Genomic DNA, 18,973 nt, shown 5'->3' with positions numbered 1-18,973 from the left:
ACTGTTTAGCACTTAACAGCTTTCCTCCACCACAAACAGGAGCCCTCCGAGTGACATATGGCGACCCTCTTGAATCTCTTGAAACCTGCCTAGCTTGGTTTAGGTTGGCAGTATTTCTTTTCCGATGTGCACACGCTGAGTTCTGAGCCCTGTGGCCAGCTGACTCACGGACCCCGCTCCCCACGCCCCTCGTTGACCCAGGCTGCCTGGGCTGCAGCCCCTTTGAGCACAGGGGATTTTATTGTGTAGGGTTTTATTGGTGGCACCATTGCTGCTATTTGCATTCCTGCGCCGCTCAGACAGAAACCCACGTGCATGTTTACGTAGTTAACTGAGGGTCGGGAACACCTGAGATCTCAGATCTCTAACTTCCAGGAACAGGATGCTTTACGTTAAAAAAATGTCCAAAGTCAAAACACTCTAAAATCTCAGCTGAATATTCCCCCATTTTACTTAATAGTTTTATTACGTTTTACTAATTGTATTTATATACAGAATCTTTAACCTTCCCAAGAAAAAGAAAGAAAAAAGAAAACCAGGTTCATTTTGAGGATGGAGTGTCTCAAGGCCAGAGTCTCTCATATTTAAGGGTCACCAAAAGCAGTTATGTGATCAGAATTCCTGCTGGCAGGTAATAAGGCACCATTTTATTATTTACTGAAGCAAACAAGCTGCTTCAACACTTCGTGGCTTAAACTATGGGCATCCTGTCACTTCTCAGAAGCCGAGGATCAAGCCCTGAGGGGTCCCTGGGCCTCGCATCTCCCCTGCCACCCAGCCCGCCGCCCACGGAGGAAGAGGAAGAGGAATGGGGTAGCTCCACGCGGGCACCACAGCTGGTCTCTCCGCCTCTGCCTGTGCTTCCTCAGTTTTCCTCCAAGTGTCTTCAGGGCCCCTCCTTCCTGCGTGGCCCCTCCAGCAGGGACCTGAATTCTACCTGGCAGCTCAGGTAGAGGCCCCGTTCCTGCGGGAGACCCCATCCCAGGTGTGACCAGCTGGAGGCTGGTGCCCCCAGGATGCCAGGTGACAACCGCCACAGACCTTGACAGAGAAGCTGGCCATCCATCACTTTATTGTTCATAAAGCAGACACGTGTTTCTGCTTGCGGACTTGTAACAGCTGAAATATCTGATCGAACACATTCTGGATCATTCATGCTTCTATGTCTCTATGGATGCTTGGAGCGTGCTTGGTGTCAATAGGCCCTTCTCATTCTCGATTCAGGATTGTGATTTGCCCTATAACGTAGGCTACATTATTGGCTTTACTATTGTTATATGATATAGTGGTCGGTTAAATTTCCTCCCTGTAAAATTGGTGACATATTAGGCTAGCCCCTCACTATAATTTTGACCTCAAGGATTCTGATTCTAGTTGGAGATCAGTTCAGAGGTCAGCTTACCTTGTAACCATTTTCTTTTCCATCACTAGGCCTCCTAGAGGGAATCTGCAGATCAAACTAACATTTCTCCCACAGTAAATGCTCCGGTGGTTTCCCTTTGTGTGTGTGTGTGTGTGTCTTTTTTTTCTTTTTTTAAAATAAATTTATTTATTTTATTTATTTACTTTTGGCTGTGTTGGGTCTTCATTGCTGCATGCAGGCTTCCTCTAGTTGTGGCTAGCGGGGGCTACTCTTCATTGTGGTGTGCGGGCTTCTCATTGCAGTGGCCTCTCTTGTTGTGGACCACGGGCTCTAGGCATGTGGTTTTCAGTAGCTGTGGCATGCGGGCTCAGTATTTGTGGCTCCTGGGCTCTAGAGTGCAGGCTCAGTAATTTTGGCGCACTGGCTTATTTGCTCTGCAGCATGTGGGATCTTCCCGGACCAGGGCTCAAACCCGTGTCCCCTGCACTGGCAGGCGAATTCTTCACCACTGTGCCATCAGGGAAGTCCCATGTGTGTGTCTCTGTGTGAGTGTGTCTGTGTGTGTGTGTGCTTATATACACTGCATCACAGCCATTGAAATATCCAGCCCTGTAAATCAGAGTACTTTGAGTCTCAGATCCTCAGGGTTTCCCGATTAACTATTAACAGTGAACTGTTTCACCTTTGGAGGAAATATGCACACATACATATATCATGTTAATGGTGAGGAAGAAGAACAGAGAGATGGGAAAATAAACCAGCACACCCAGATAAACAGACAAGGAACACCAAGAACACAGAGACAAGGGCACAGTGTATTTGTTGAGAAACAGTTCTGAGCCCATATATGTATATTCATAGGGCATCAAATATTTGGATTATGCACTTTCCTGGGGAACTGACATTTTTCCAAATATTGTCTCTCTTCAGCTCCAGGGTAGACCATGTATTAACCCATAAAATAGTGGATCAATGAACTAAATGTAAGAGCTAAAGCTATAAAAATTTTTTTTAAAAAAACAGGAGAAATTTTTAATTGATTAAACAAATATTTCTTAGATACACCACCAAATGCACAATTTATAAAAGAAAAAATTGATAAATTGGACTTCATCAAAATTCAACTTTTGTGCTTCAAAGACACCATGAAAAGAATAAAACTCAAGACACAGACTGGGCAAAAATATTTGCAAGTCTTATTTCTTACAAAGGATTGTATTGAGAATATATTAAAAAAAAAAAAACTCTTACAAATCAATAATAAGAATACAGACAATCCATTAAAAATGGGCAAAAGTATAAATAGACATTTTATTAAAGGAGATCAAAGAATAATAAAGACAAGAAAAGATGTTCAATATCATTAGTTATTAAGGAAATGCTAATTAAAACTGCACTGAGATACCTCTGCACCCGCATTAGAATGGCTGTAACGAAAAAGGCAATCAGTAACAAATGTTGGTGAGAAATGGGAGCCCTCATACATTGTCGCCTGGAATGTATCATGGTCTATCCATTTTGGAAAACAGTTTGAAAGTTTCTTTAATAATTAAAATATAAGGGAATTCCCTGGCGGTTCAGTGGTTAAGACTCTGCACTTCCAATGCAGGGTGTGCGGGTTCCATCCCTGGTCGGGGAAATGAGATCCCACATGCCCTGCGGTGTAGCCTAAATAAATTAATTAATTAAATTTTTTAAAAAAGAGTTCTCCTCTCCCTCTCTTCCCATCCTCCTTCTTAAAAAAAAAAAAAAATTAAATATAAGGTTACCATTTGACCATGCAATTCTACCCCAATCTACTTACCCACAAAGAAATAAAAACGTGTGTCGACATGAAGACTTGAACACAAATGCTCAGAGTGGCTTTATCCATAATGAGCAAAACATGGAAACAACCGAAATGTTCATTAACTTGTGAATGGAGAAAGTGTGTGGTATATCCATAGGGTGGAACAGAATTCAGTACTAAAAAATAAACCACATGATACAACATGGTAGCAGCTTAAAAACTTTGTGCTAAGTCAATGAAATTAAATGCAAAAGACAGTATGCTGTATGTTGTTTATATGAAATGTCCAGAAAAGGCAAGTTTATAGAGATAAAAAGTTGATTAGTGGATGCCTGGGCTGTACATTTACAAAAATATTTGATGTATACACTTAAAAGAGGTGAATTTTGTATTATGTAAACTTCAAAAAGCTGTTCAAACAAAGGTTCCAGGTGCAGGTGACTGGAAAGAGCCCATTACCCGAATCCCAGGTGACACAAACTCCATTTGTCCTCTCTCTCCTTTACATGCGCCTTCCCCACTGCTGATGTCCACACAAGAAATAGAATGGATGTGTCACGAGAAACAGGGTTAAGATTTGAGCAAGGTGGCCCAGCAGTGGGAAGGGATCTGGGCAGATGACAGCACAGACTCGGGCAGGCAGCCTGGCCCCATTGCAGCTCCAGGGGCCTGAGAAGCAGCTGTGCATTCTGTCTGTTTTTCTTGGTGCGTGGAGGAAGGAAATGGGATAAGAGTGGATGTTGAACACTTAAGGTTCTAGGACACAAACAGATTGAAAGTAAAAGTATGGGAAAAAATATGCCAAGCAAGCAGTGCCCATGATGAAGAAGGAGCAGCTGAAGCACTCTCACAAGGAACAGACTAGGTGGAGGTTCCACCTTCCAGCCTCCCTGGATGGAAAACATCAAACAAGAACTTTCGTGCCATTAAAGCATATCATCCCTGAGATCATTCCAGGCTCATAAAAAGCATTTGATAAACTGAGATAAGGATTCAAACTTCAGTGCAGCTTTAAAAGGGTCGAGATTGTATGTGTTTATTTCTGGCAATTTGAAGACACGTTGACATGGTTGTATTCAAAGGTATGCGTGTTAATTTTATTTAAAATGTTATGAAGCCTTGGAGATCGTATCTCATTGTCCCATCCCCATTAAATATGTTATACTTTATAGTTTTTAGGAATTTCTTTTCAAATGCAATGTTGATTCTTCCCCATAAACGTCTATACTAAAAAGACTTCTAAAAAGCTGATTTTCAAGTGTTAAACAGTAACATTCAGAAAGAGGCTCTGGATTGCTCCAGAAGACCCCGGCTTCCCCAGAGTCTGGGAGAGCACAGGACCTGGGATAGAACTGTCAACCCACTTTATAAAGTCCTTGACAAGACCCTCCAGGATGTGGCAGCCACATCCTGGAGAAGTGCAGTTAGTCTGGTCCCCACATGTCCTGGGTGGCTGGAGACTGGGACGCCACCCTGGGCTCCAGCGCAGGCAGTGTGGCCTCAGCGTCCCAGCCCGCCCTGCCACACAAGGATGCCCTACTGTCCTTAAGGCATCCCGGGCAAGGCAGCCAGAGATGTGTAACTGCAGCTTTCTGCTATCAGCCCCAAACACTGAAAATATTATGTAAGCAAAGAATAAAGGGAGCCTGACACTTCAGTAGAGCATTTTGGCCTGAAATATAGTGACACTGGCGGTTTGCCAGCTGGTCCTACAGGGTGGGGCAGAGGAAACGAGCCCGCCTGGAGACTGTTTGCCCTAAAGTGGACCAGTAATCATAACTTATGTCAACCAGATGCGTATCTCTTAGAGTGTTTGCAGTAGTACAGTTAAATGTCATCATGCCATCCCTTATGCAGCGAGGAATATAAAACATGGTTCCTTTCCAAAGAAAGAAGCTCCAGGCCTGTCCTCAGCCCAACACTCTTGCTCATTCTCAAGGTCAGGAAAACGCCTACAAAAGTACCATTGAACAGGAAATCTCATCGAGCAGGTTGCTCTAACCGTCTTTTCTCTTCTCCCAACAACCAGTCATGTGTCAGCAGCTCACCAGGCCATGTGCACCCTCGCTGGCAGGGCCAGCCCCATCGCCCGTCACCCTCTGCAGCCCCGACCCCTCTGCTCTTCAAACAAGGACCCGCGTGGTGCCTTGTCCTCCCCACCCCTCCTGTCCTGGACTGGAACGGCACCCTGCTCGCACCCTGTTCCTGCCCATCCTTCAAACTTGGCCCCTGGGCTTGCTCTCCAACCCCTAAGCCATGAGCCCAGGGAAGTGGGCAAAGGGCCTGCATTTCCCCAGGCTTGTCCCCCAAAGGACTCACAGCCTCCGTCTAACTCTGAAGCTCCCTACATGTCCATCCACATGCACCCGAGGCCGACGACGGTGGAGACTGTCTCCTGCTGCCTGACATAGGGCTTTGCAGAAACTGCCAAGACTTCCAGGCCCTGGAGGAATCATGGGTCAGCAAGCACGTGTCAGCCACCAAGTACTGGGGGGACGGGGGCAGGGGTGTGTGGGAGGCCCAAGGATCAGCTAAGCACGTCCACCTGGGAGGACAGGAGAGAACGGAAAATGAAATTGGAGAAAACAGAACAAGTGGTGTGTGGCCTCCTTGTTAAATTCTACCACAAACTCTCCCATATACATCCTTATAAAACCTTTGCAAGATTCTTGGAGAGCAGCCTTTGCCAAGTGAGTCACAGATTTAAGGTGTCGGGTGCTCCTTCACAGAGACACAGTCAAGTATTGAGAGATCGAGGAATAGAAACCACGTCCTCTGGTGCTTTCCTCCTGAGACACCACGTTCACTAAGACTGGAAACACAAGAAAGAGTAAAGAACAAGCTCAAAGACCTGGGAGGGAGGCAGAGGCTCTCAGGGAGGCACGGGAGGGCCCCGGGTTTTCCGACTCCTGATTCCTCTGCGTGTGTGGAGGTGACATTGATGCTACGGACTCGTAGTGTCTGCAGATTTGTGGGTAGATGCATCCGAGCCGGTCTGGGGCGTCCCCGGAGCAGCCCATGGCCCGTGTCCAGGGTTGGAGACACCTGTCCTGCCCCGGGGTGCCTGGCTGGGCCTGCGATCCCCACAACGCTGCCTGGCTGGATCTTTCCCGCTCTGCTGCTGACGGGAACCCACACGTGTGCTAGAGCAGCAGGGCCCTCACTGGAGCTTCTGCCAGCGAGTCCCTGCTCCCCTGTCCTGGGCTTTGACACAGTGGCCAAAGGGTCGCTCTCACCAAAAGCGTGACATTACAGGTGACCGCGGGGCAGCTGGAGCCAGGAAGCTGGTATATGACCTGCCGGAAAGCACGCTAGACAGCAGTGTCTTTTGCATCCAGGCTTCAGGGTGTTGGTCAATTTCCCCCAAAGCTGTGTGGGTGGAAGATGACCCTAGGCCTCCGAGCCTCAGTGTCCACTTCTCTGGATGTGGCACATGCATCCTCTGTCTTGTAGAAGGGGATGAGAGGGAAGAGAATCAGCAGAAAGCTCATGGAATCTCAGGCCTCCACTGCCCCCACCCCAGTATTGGCTGGAACACTTCAGTTCTCTGAAGAGGTCTTTGTTTCTAAGGATGTGGGGTTTCTGCGTTGCCACCAGGAACAGTTCTCACCGGCTTCATTGTTGCTCTGGTTCATTCTACACCTATCAGCACTCTCACCCAGAATAAGAGAATGAACCACAGCTTTAGACTTTGCTTTTCCTCTTCCACCTCATCTCTTTCCATCCCCCGTCGGGTGTGTTCGCTGGCCTTCCTGTTTACCTCTTTCATGTTTTTTTCTTTCTATTTTTTACCATATATGTTTTTATTATAATCGGCATATTATTTGGTGTGTTGGGTTTTTCATTTGCACATGCGTGGAGCCAGGCTGCATGGCTGGGTGAGAAGCGTTCTTTGGCAACTTCTTTCTGCTTTAACCTTGCATCTCTGAGATGCTCTGGGCAGCTGTGACTTACCGTCCACTGCTTCCTGCTGTCCTGCTGTGCTGCCCTACAGCGAGTTCTTTGTCCATTCACTTTGACGTACGGTCTTTTTGTTTCCAGGTATGTTTTTACAAGCAGCACATTTGTGCAAGAGTTTCTCTCAGCACTGCACCTCCAAGTGCTGAGCCGGAGCCGGAGCCGAGCATCCTCAGGGGTACAAGGTCAAGCCACGTCCTGTTCTCAGCGGTTGGGCTGACCATCCCCCACCAGGTGTGCGGGTGCTCCCATCGCCCCCCCCCCCGGTTCTTCCTAACTCTCAGGGTTGTCCCATTTGATGGATGTGAAATGGTATCTCGTTGTGGCTTTAATTTTCATTTCCATGATTATAGGCTGTAAACAGTCTCATATGTTAATTGGACAACCCTGTTTCATCTTCTTTAAATTCACATTGAAATTTTATGCATATTTTATATGGGCTTGTCTTTTTCTTTTCGTGGGAATAATTTATATATTATGGATTCCAGTCTCAGCTGCATGTGTGGCAAATATCCTATCCCACTTTGGCCTTGTTTATTTTACTCTCTTTCTGGTGTTTTTAGTGAAGTTACTAATTTCATTGCAGTTGAGTATATCAGTCTTTTCTCAGTGGTGTTTATGTCCTGTCAAATAAACCGTTCCCTTCCCTGAGGCCATAAATATGAATTCCAAAATATATTCTAATAGTGTGTTTTGTCTTTCACTTTCACCGTCTTGATTATTGTATGTGGTGCTTGGGATGGATTCAATTTCACCTTGTTTTCTCCGAGGATGGCCAGCTGTCTCAGCACTGTTTGTTGAAGTTCATCTTTTCTCCCTCAAATCTGCAAAGTTAATTCGGTCTTCAATGACACTTACATAATTTCATGAGTCTGTTTCTGGAGCTTTTTATTCTTTTCCATGAATTAATGTTTCTCTCCCTATCCCAACACTATGCTAATTGGCACACTTTGTTATATTTTCTCCCAGGAAATTTTGTCTTTAAAAAAAAAATTACAGTTAGTGACCTTCAGTCGTGGTGTTGGTATATAACATGGCACTCAACGTCCCACACTGATTTTCTGCCTAAAACCGTACCAGTGCTTTATTAATTATGTTTATAGATTCTTTGGGTTTTATATGTAGACAATTATATCGTTCTTAATTACAATACCTTAAAATCTTGTTTTCCAATTGTTATATATACACTTATTAAAAAGAAAACAAAAGCCTAATTTCGCTGGTTAAAATCTCAGGGCAAGGCTGAATGGAAACATGAGAACAGCCATGCTCATCCTAAATGAGCGATTCTGAGATTTCACCATCACGTGCAACAGGTGCTATAGGTTTTTCGGGATGTGTTTTATCAGGCTTAGAAAATTGTCCTCTATTTGGAGTTGCCATAAAATGTATTGTCATAAACCTGGACTCTCTTGAGTGGGAAAGGGGTCCTTTTATTACACGTTTGAGAATAGGTCCATCCTGAACAAGGCAGAATATATGGTTATAATGATATCTATGCTTTTTTTTAATTAACAATACTTCAATCTTGAATACACATCAAACACAATTGAGTTTATCAATCATTAATTGAGTTGATTATATGTGTTTTCTCCTTTAAACTATTTCTGTAGTTAATTATGTTAATTGATTTTTGCTAACCTTGCATTCCGGGGATAAATTATATGTGTTCATCATGTATTTTATTTTTTATAAAGTAAATTTGTATTGTTCATATATTAGATATAAAGGAGTTTAGCATCTGTGTTCCTGAGCAAGATGCATTTTAATTTTCAATTTTCATGACATTTTTGTTCATGTTCCATATCAGTGCTTGCTAGCCTTGTCAATTCCAGTAGGGGGTTTAAGATTAAACTATTTCTTGTTTGAATGTTTCCTTGAATTTACTAGTACCTTTATATAAAAGTGGTATTTTTTGTTGTTGCCGAAGATTTTTTAACTACTGGTTAAATTATCTTTACATAGGATTATTTTTGTTTTTAGTAAGTTTCTATAAGTTACGTTTTGCTGGAAAGTTGTCAATTTAATGTTTTCAAATTTAACATAATAAAGTTTTTCATAATGTTAATCTCTGCAGCCTTATAGCTGTGTTTCTTTTTAATAACTTTGTAGTTTATTTATACTGTTTCTATATTTTTTCCATCTACTTGCTAGTTATTTAAAATCACATGCATTACTTTAGCTTTGTTTATCCTCTCCATTGTAAGGTAATTTTCTTTGTTTATTAATTTCTGTTTGTTTTTCTATTTGCCTTTCCTTTCACTTCTTCAGGATTATTCTATATGCATTTCTCATTAATATTTAACCATTCTTTTTTTATGTAAGCCTCTATGCTGATACATGTTTCTTGAAGTGCTGTTTTAGCTGAACACTCAAATTTTAATACATATATTTTTTTAGTTTTTCCATTCAAAATGTATGTTAATTTTTCCTTATGATTTCCTTTTCAACCCATGATTTATTTTAAAATGTGCTTCTTACTTTCCAATTCTATGAGATTTTATGTGATATGACTTCAAATAGTTATATATCAGGTAGACATTATTTATATGAAATCAATTCCTTTCATTTTTTTAAAGATTTCTTTCATAGCCAATAAGTCATCAAATTTTTAAAATGTTCTGTAGTGTATTCTGAAGTTTTATTCATTATTCTGCGTGTTCATTAGATTATTGTTGTTAATGTTCTTCATATCATCTATATTCTTACCGTTTTTTTGTTCTCTGAGAGCTGTGCTAAAATCATCCACTATATTGGTAATTTTTCAGATTATGCCAGTAATTCTTTCAATTTTTTAAATAAATTTATTTGTTTATTCTTGGCTGCGTTGGGTCTTCGTTGTTGCACGCAGGCTTTCTCTAGTTGTGGTAAGCGGGGGCTACTCTTCCTTGCTCTGTGCAGGCTCCTCATTGCAGTGGCTTCTCTTGTTGCAGAGCATGGGCTCTAGGCACATGGGCTTCAGTAGTTGTGGCTCGCGGGCTCAACTGAAGGCTCAGTAGTTGTGGCTCATGGTCTTATTGCTCCACTGCATGTGGGATCTTCCCGGACCAGGGCTCGAACCTGTGTCCCCTGCATTGGCAGGCAGATTCTCAACCACTGCACCACCAGGGAAGCCTCAATTTTTGTTTTATATAGTTTGAGGTTATTTTACTCAATGCATACAATTTTCAAACTAAATGTTATAATTTCTGATAACTTAAGCATTTCTCCTTACATAGTAACTATTTCTCTAATAATGCATTTTTTAATTTTAAAGTCTATTTTGTCCAATACTAATGTTTGTTTTTCAATCTAATATTCATATGTGTCAGCGTTTATCTGGTACATCTATTATCACCCTTCTTCTTTCCAATGTTCTCTGTCCTTCTACAGTAGATGCTGTGCGTTGCCCATGTTTCAACCTGAGGACCGAGGCACACGTTCCCCCAGCTGTTGGCAGTGTTGGCTGCTGGCAGCTCCAGCTAAGCCCCTCATGGGCAACTTCCTTCTAACACGCAGATCTGGTTTGCCATGGTAACACAGCCCATCCAGGGAGCAGTCCACTTCCCCAACTAGTCGATGCAGGAGTAAAAGGTCTGACCCTCCCTCAGTTTAAGACAATTTGGAAGAGACATCTCAGGTCTCATCCCACTATCCCAGTGGGATGAGCTGAGACCCTTGTTGCAACTACTGATATGATTAAATGATTTTCTTTTAAAATCTGTTTATCTCGTGAATTACACTGATTTTCAAATACAAAATCAAAGTTGTATTCCTAGATAAAGCCCACTGGATCACAATATATTATTCATGTTTTTATTGTTGGATTCATTTTGCTAACCTATTCCTAACATTTTTGTTTCTATATTTATAAGAGCTACTGTTCTACAGGTTATTTTGAAAGGCATTTGACTGTTTTGGAATTAGGATAATACTAGACTCATAGAAATATTGAGAATGACATCCTCCTCTTCAACTTTCTGGAAAAGAATTGTTAAATTTATAGTTTCTATTTCTTAAATGTTTGGTGGAATTCACCAGTGAAGTCTTCTGGCACTGGAGTTTGCATTGTGCAATAGTTTGTAACTATAAATTAAATTATTTTCATTGATACAAAGCTGTTTAGATTATCTAATGATCTTGAGTAAGCTTTTGTAATTTTGTAGTTTGTGTCTTTCAAGGCATTAATACATTAATACAAAAATTGTTAAATTTGTTGGCATAATTTTTTTATCATAGTCTTGTATTAGCCTTTTAATGTTTAGAGGTTCTGTAATGATGTCCTCTCTCTTAGTCCTGACATTGGCCATCTGTGTCATTCCTATTGTTTTTCCACTGACAATTTTTTAGTTCTGCTCTTATCATTTCCTTTTCACTGCTTATTTTATGTTTAATTTGCTTTTCTTATTTCCAGTTTATTTTTAAGATGTTGATGATTTCTAATTTAATTCCATTTTGGTCATGGAGCAAAAGCCCAAAGATATGAATTATTTTGAATGTATTGAAACATTATTGGTCAGATACATCTATTTCAGGCATTGACCAGAATTTGTATTCTAATGTTTCAGGCAAAGTGATCTAAATATATAAATTATATCAACTTGTTTAAACTGTTGTTTGTCTTCTGTAATATATCTTACAGTACAAGACTGTTGCTGATTGATATCTTCAGATTTTAAGTCTAAAAATGTCTTTATTTCAGCCTTGTTTTTGAAATATATTTTTGTTGGATATAAGCTCTTAGGTGGACAGTTTATTTTTAATTTCAGGACCTTAAAGATCCTGAATTTAGGAGTATATTGATAACATAATAGCTGCTTAGTGTCCATGACTACACTAAATTTTTAACATTTACTTTTTACTTTTACTTTACTTTCACTCTCATACAAACTTTATTTCAGTGATAATATGAGATAGAGCTCTAATTTTGTTTTCATTCCAAACCATCCATCTCTCATTGATTGGAGGTTTCACATTTACTTATTATATGATTAATTGCTATACACACTTGCACCTGGTTCATTTGATTTTTCATCTCTATTAGACTAAACAGAAGGTCGTTGACAAAGACAACGAGAGTCAATCAACAGAAAACTTTCTAAAATAAATATAGGAAAGGGCAAACAGCTGAGATGTATTTTTTAAATATACATATACAAATAGGTTCTTAATTCTGGTACCTAATGTTAGAGAAAGAATTTAGGAACAAAGTTATATTCTTAAAAATTTCAGTGTATTAAAATTCAGGCTTTTAAAAGAAATGAAGAACCTATGTTATTAAATTAAGTCTTACGGGCCCTGCTCAGGCCCTTCGGGAAACCAAAGCTGAGAGCAATGCAGCACGAGTTTTATTCTGTGGCCCAAGAATGGAGAAGTGGGAACTTAGTTCACAGGTCAACTTCTCGCCCACATGGTGAGAGGGATCTGATTTTAAAGAGTAAAGGCAAAGGGAGGAGGAGTGAGACAAATGTTTGGGAAGCATATGTGTTATTTTATTAGGAAGGAGCAGGAGTTTTCCAGGGAGGGGGGCCACCCCCTTTCTAACCTTTGTGGTCCCGAATGTCTGGTCATGGCCACCAGTAGGTGTGTCATTTAATATGCTAATATAGTAAAATCAGTGTATACTGAGACTCAGGGTCTTTTGGAGGGCAGATTCATTGCCCTCTTGGTCCCAGATGGTTACATCTGTTTTTGGTGGTGGTGGTGGTGGTTCTTTTTCATTTGCTTGTTTGTAGCTCCATTTCTTATCTCTGGGCCCTTTAACTTGGACCCTTTAACTTAAAGATTTATGGTAATTCTTGCTAAAGTTTGGCAGGTTTTGAGCAAGGACCTGGCACAGCTCTGGGGAGAAGTAAGGGCTTGGGCTCGGTAAACTTTCCTCCATGGAACACGGGAAGTACTTGTTGCCCGCTGCAAACTTACTGATGCCTAAGAGAAAAGAGATTACAGAATTAGTCTTCCTCTTTTTATGTAAATTCCATAGATTTGGTCTAGTTGCACATGGGGATATAACCCTTAATTAGAAAGCTCAGAGTTTTTTTGTATAATACTTGACAAAATTATCAACTTTTTAGAAAATGCAGTATTTAACTTTTGAAAAGAGCAAATAAAATGCAAAGTCATTTTTCCACAACACAGAATGTCATATTAAAATGTCATGACTGGAACTCTAATTTGTGTTTATATTATTTTATTACAGTTAAAGTCACAGGAAGCATCAGAAACAAGACTTACGAAGAAAGAGAATGCCAGGCAGCTGGACGAAGGGAGACAAGTGGACAGAATGCGAAAGAGGCAGTCGTCCAAACTCCGGCAACAGAGTGATTATATTGAGACATAGTATTTGGCAAAGCTTAAAATCATTTGCAAATGAGTTGGTAAGGGAAACACCAAGTTAGAGAACAAGTGCCTAGGAAAGAATGCAAACTTCATGGATATATAATTAATTCTAACAAATGATCTTGTTTAGTTAAAGTTTCAGCCATGTCAGTAACGTCTCAAATAATTTATTTCAAGTATTATTTCCTCCAATGTGGATAATATAAAGACACTTTGCAGAGCTCCATCTGATTATCCGCTCAATATTACTATACCTTGCCCCCTCAAAAGAAGGGGAAGATCTGGCAACCAAGTGGGCAGTGGGTTGGAAAGAAAAGCCCAAACTTTCATATTTGAGTGGAATCGGATCCTGGTAAATCATAGCCCATGAGGGCAACCGAAGTGTTGCTCAGGCTTTGTGATATTGTGATTTATAACGCCAACTACAAGTCGGCCCTTGCCATCTGCCTCTACGAGGATTAAATCATGAGCCGCTGCACCTGCTGACCTTCAACACCCCCCAAAAAGAGCTCAGGGTAGAGAGCAGGGACGAGACGCTCTGTGCTCTGGGAAAAGCCGGCAGAACAGGCCTTTGGATAGTTAGATATTTTCAGGAGAAGATTTTAGGAGCCCAATTCTTGCATATCCCAGTATCTAGAAAAGCAGTAAAATCATGAGCGGTGACGTCTGCTCCTCGTGACCAGCAGGTGGCCTCTGCCACCACGTGTGCCTGATGCACGGACCTCCTTCTCTAAAACTGTACATAACACTGACCTTCCCCTGGCCTCTTTGGAGCAGTTCCTCCGAGATATCTGAGATGCTGTCTCCCAGGCTATAGTCCACATTTTGCCCCATATAAAACTTAACTCACCACTCTCACATTGTGCATTTTTTTTAGTCAACAATAAGAACAAATATATATATATTTGGTCTTCATGCCTGTTCCCGACACAGAATTCTTAAACCCTTGGAATTTCCTGTGATGAGAGTTATAAAAATGTCTTTTTATGTTAACGAGGTGAGTTTTGGAAAACTCCTGGGGATGGGGGCTGGCTGCCAGTAGAGAGGGTTGAAACTTTCAATCCCATCCCCCCAGTCCTCACCCCAACCTCTGGGGAGGGCAGAGGGGCTAGAGGCTGAGTTCAGTCACTGATAGCTAATATTTTAATTAATCATGCTTGCCTAATAAAGTCTCCATAGAAACCCAAAGGACAGAGTTTGGAGAGCTTCCCAGTTGGTGAACACAGGGAGATTGGGGGAGAGTGGAGCTCAGAGAAAGCATGGAATCTCCATGACTTTCCCTGTACGTTGCTCTCTCTATGCCTTCCATCTGGCTCTTCCTGGGTCATATCCTTTTATTAAAAAAAAAAAAAAAAAAAAAAACAGTCATCTAATAACCAAAATGTTGTTCTGAGTCCTATGAGCTGCTCTAGCAAATTAATCGAACCCCAAAAGGCAGTTGTGTGTGCTCCCTGACCTCTTTGGAACATTTCCTCAGAGCTCTCTGAGAAGCTGTCTCCTGAGCTATAGTCCTCAGGAAAGTCCCTGAATAAAACATAACTCTCAACTTTTAGGTTGTGCACATTTTTTCAGTCAATAGGAATAATGGCTGCTAGTTACTAAATGCTCACCACGTGGAAGGTTCTTCCACATATGCCATCTGCTCAACTTTTCATAATAAACGTGACACAAATATTACTATTCCATCTTTCCTTTTGATTTTTAACTCAATATTATTGAGGTAGTTTTAAACAGTAAAATGTACCCATTTTAAGTATAGAGTTTGATGTATTTTGACAAATATATGTATATAAGTAAACTGCATAACCATGAAGATAGAGGCATTTTCATCAACCTCAAAAATGCCCCATGTGCCTTTTCAGCCAATCCCCACTGCACACCCTTGGCCCCAAGAAACCACGGGCACCATTTCTATCACCAGAGGTTAGAACTGCCCTTCCTGGAGTTTCACGTAAATAGAATCATATCGTGTGTACTCTTTTCTGTTTTGCTCTTTTGATCATCATTATGATTTGGAAATGTATCTATGTTATTCCTGTAACAATAGAAATTCTTTAAGAGTAGTAGTCCATCGTATGGATATACCACACCTCAACTGTTGATGGGCATTGCACTGTTTCCAGTTTTAGCTCTTATAAATAACATTTCTATGGACATTTGTATACAAATCTTTGTAGGGACACTGTTTTTGTTTCTGTTGGATAAAGATTTAGGAAAGTAATTGCTGGATCATATTTTAAGTGTATTTTTAACTTTAAAGGAAACTTTCATGCTGATTTCCAAAGAAGTGACACTAATTTACATTCCTACCAGGAACAAAAGAGAATTCTAGTTCCTTACTTTAACCCACCAACACTTAGTATTGTCAGTCTTTATAATATTAGCCATTATAGTTGATAATTGATATAAGGTGGTATCTTATTGTGCTTTTATATTTGCATTTTCCTGGTAAATGATAATGTTGAGTATTATTTCACATGCTTATTTCCTATTCATATATCTTCTCATGTAAAGTGTTTGTTTGAATTTTTCCCTTCTTTATGTTGGTTTGTCTTCTTATTCTTTCATTGTGTGATTTCTTTGTCTATTTTGGATATAAGTCGTTCCCATTGATGTGGTATAAGACAGAGCCAAAATAGTTTAAAGTAAGGAGAAAGCAGCTTAAATTTTGTTTTAAAAGAGGAAAAGAGCATTAATATTATTTCAGAATAGACAATAGAAACAATGATGCAATATACTTCCAAGTCACTATGTGGTCATCTGAAACAGTGGTATAAAGGGGAGAAACATTGGACCAGGAAACTAAGATTCTAGAATCTACATTCAAGAGAAAGCAATGACCTGTGGCCGCAAGGGTTTGGGAGGAGATGGGGAAGGATTTGACACAGAGTAACCTGGAGTGGAATCCATGCCACCGATTTTTGCTTGGGCAGATAACTTTTCTGCATCTCAATGTCTTCCTTTATAAGATTGGAAAAGTGTCTTTTTGGGTTAGTATAAGAAATAATTTATGCAGAACACTGAACACTTAGTGGGTCTTTAATAAATGACAGCCATGTCTAGCCTGATTGTGCCATTAAATGATCTGTAGAGACTGAACAAATTTAGGATCAAGGCCCTTAGCCCTCTGAGATTTCACCATTCTACAGCTGGGATTTATTGAGATGCAAAAAGAATAGGGTAATAGGGCTTCCCTGGTGGTGCAGTGGTTGAGAGTCCTCCTGCCGATGCAGGGGACACGGGTTTGTGCCCTGCTCTGGGGGGATCCCACATGCCGTGGAGCGGCTGGGCCCATGAGCCCTGGCCGCTGAGCCTGCGCATCCGGAGCCTGTGCTCCACAACGGGAGAGGCCACAGCAGTGAGAGGCCCGCGTACCACAAAAAAAAAAAAAAAAAAAAAAAAAAAGAATAGGGTAATAAATGATGTTTAGTTACATGAGCTAAAATTTTCCTGAGACATCTGACTTAATACGAGAAAATAACTTGAGGAAATTCAAAATATAGTTTTATTCACCATATTCTTGAATATCTCAAATACTTAAGTAACATATTTGTGCATTCATCTAATATTTGATGCATGCAAAAAGGACAAATCAAACTATGTTTTTCACTACAAAAGTAAATTAAAAAACAGACCTAAAATATGTTCCACCTAGAAATGTCCATCTTGTTGCCTTTAAGCTTATTTACTTCTTTTGTGATGCATTTGCAATCTTTGCTCTTTCTGATTTCTTACTGTTAACTTACTGATGGTTTTGAGACACGTTTTTGTGCTTTGCACATGAATAACTATTAAACCAGCAAAGCAAAACATAAACTACAGTTCTTCTTACAGGGAAATAATAAACCCTAAAACAAAGCAAAACCCAAAATAACTAGAAAAAAACCCATTTAAAGCATTAAGTCTTAAACATTCTACTAATCAAAAGATGAAACATATTTAAGTAAGACAAAAGATTAATAATTTGATTTTAGCATTTGAATTCACACATGTCTTTGTTATTTCAGGTCAATTACATGCTGAAATGTGATATGGAAACGTCTTTGAAACAAAAGATCCCACACCTCTACCCAAAACCCCAAATGATCTTAGTCGTGATTCTTAAGTAAAACAGCCATTTTGATCTTTCATAGAGTTAACTTTAACTTTTTTCTTTTCTTCTCCCAGCCTTCGGTGACCTCAGATTAACATTATTATTTTTAAGAGAATGATATTGCTTAGAAAGTCATACAGGCTTTACTTAATCAAATTATTAAATGCTGCTCTGCTGATTGGAAGGTTGGAAGGCCAGGACTGGAAGGTCAATCTTCCCCTTTAAAAATATTTGAACTATTTTTTAAAGGGTAGGATTTTTTTTTTTTTTTTTGGTCCTTAAAGTATTCACAGTGTAGTTGGGAAAGATAGTATAGAAACATGTGGGGAGTTATACAGCAGCAAGACCTTTTGATTTAAATCCAAGATGAGGTGTAATTGTCAAATGGATTACATGTACCAGGGTTCTGTAAAATATCTGAGACTAAAGAGCCAGCACGGGGAGAGGAGAACTTAAGCCAACCCAGGACTACCCTACACAATCCAATCGGATCATTCTAGTGCTGTATGAAGGCATGACAAAGTTTGGCCATTTCTATCCAAAATGGGAAAAATTCCAAAAATGTGTAAAGCATTCATCTGTAAGCCATACTTGATTCAAGGGTTTCCACAAAAACTGTCAATAATAGATACACACGTATTTTCTACAACTTTTCAAACCTATGTAAAGCTAGTTTGAATGGACAGCTCAGAAGAAGGCTCTGAGTTCTTGGTTTGCATTGAACTTAATAGTTCACATAGTTTAGATCATCTAATGTGTTTCAGCTGTTTTTTATTTCATAGGAAACAAAAAACATTTCACTGAGAAAAATGATTAGGACTCTTAGAGCTGAAAAGCATGTGTTCCACTAGGACTTTCACTGTTCAAGCCACAAAATGTGGGTGTTTTTCCTGCTAAACCTAATCAATAGTGTGGTTTCCTTTCTTGGTTTTAATTGCTCTGGTTTTCATTAAGTCCTACAAGTTCTGTGTGTGGAAGCTTTTAGTACCATTGGCTGAGCAACTCCACAGAGGCTCCATGGAATACTTTTAGCCTAATTCATCTAATAATAACCCAAAATGTCATTTAAAAAAGTAATCATTAGAATCAGCCATATGAAATGGTGTACTATTCATTACATTAATATTCTTTTGCATGAGAGATAAAATATATATGTACATTCGGATTCTTTCAGACAAATCATGCATATCTTAATAACCTATGGCACCCAAATCTATAAAGAAATAATTCAATATTTGAAGTTTACAGCATAATATAAAAGCAAAATTTAAATAATACAAAGTTCTCAGAAGTTTTCCTATAATGCATCGAGTATTACTTTAAACATATACCACGTTTGTTCTGTTTCTTTTCCTCTTGGCTGCTACTAATCTCCACATTAAAAATCACAAAATACTATTGAGAGAGACTGGCTTCTGGAATGCCTGAGTGAAGGCCTCAGTAAACTTTCTTT

The sequence above is a fragment of the Hyperoodon ampullatus genome (assembly GCF_949752795.1).
Source record: "Hyperoodon ampullatus genome assembly, chromosome: 12".
In the NCBI taxonomy this organism is placed as follows: Eukaryota; Metazoa; Chordata; class Mammalia; order Artiodactyla; family Ziphiidae; genus Hyperoodon; species Hyperoodon ampullatus.
This window is presented reverse-complemented; position numbering follows the sequence as displayed.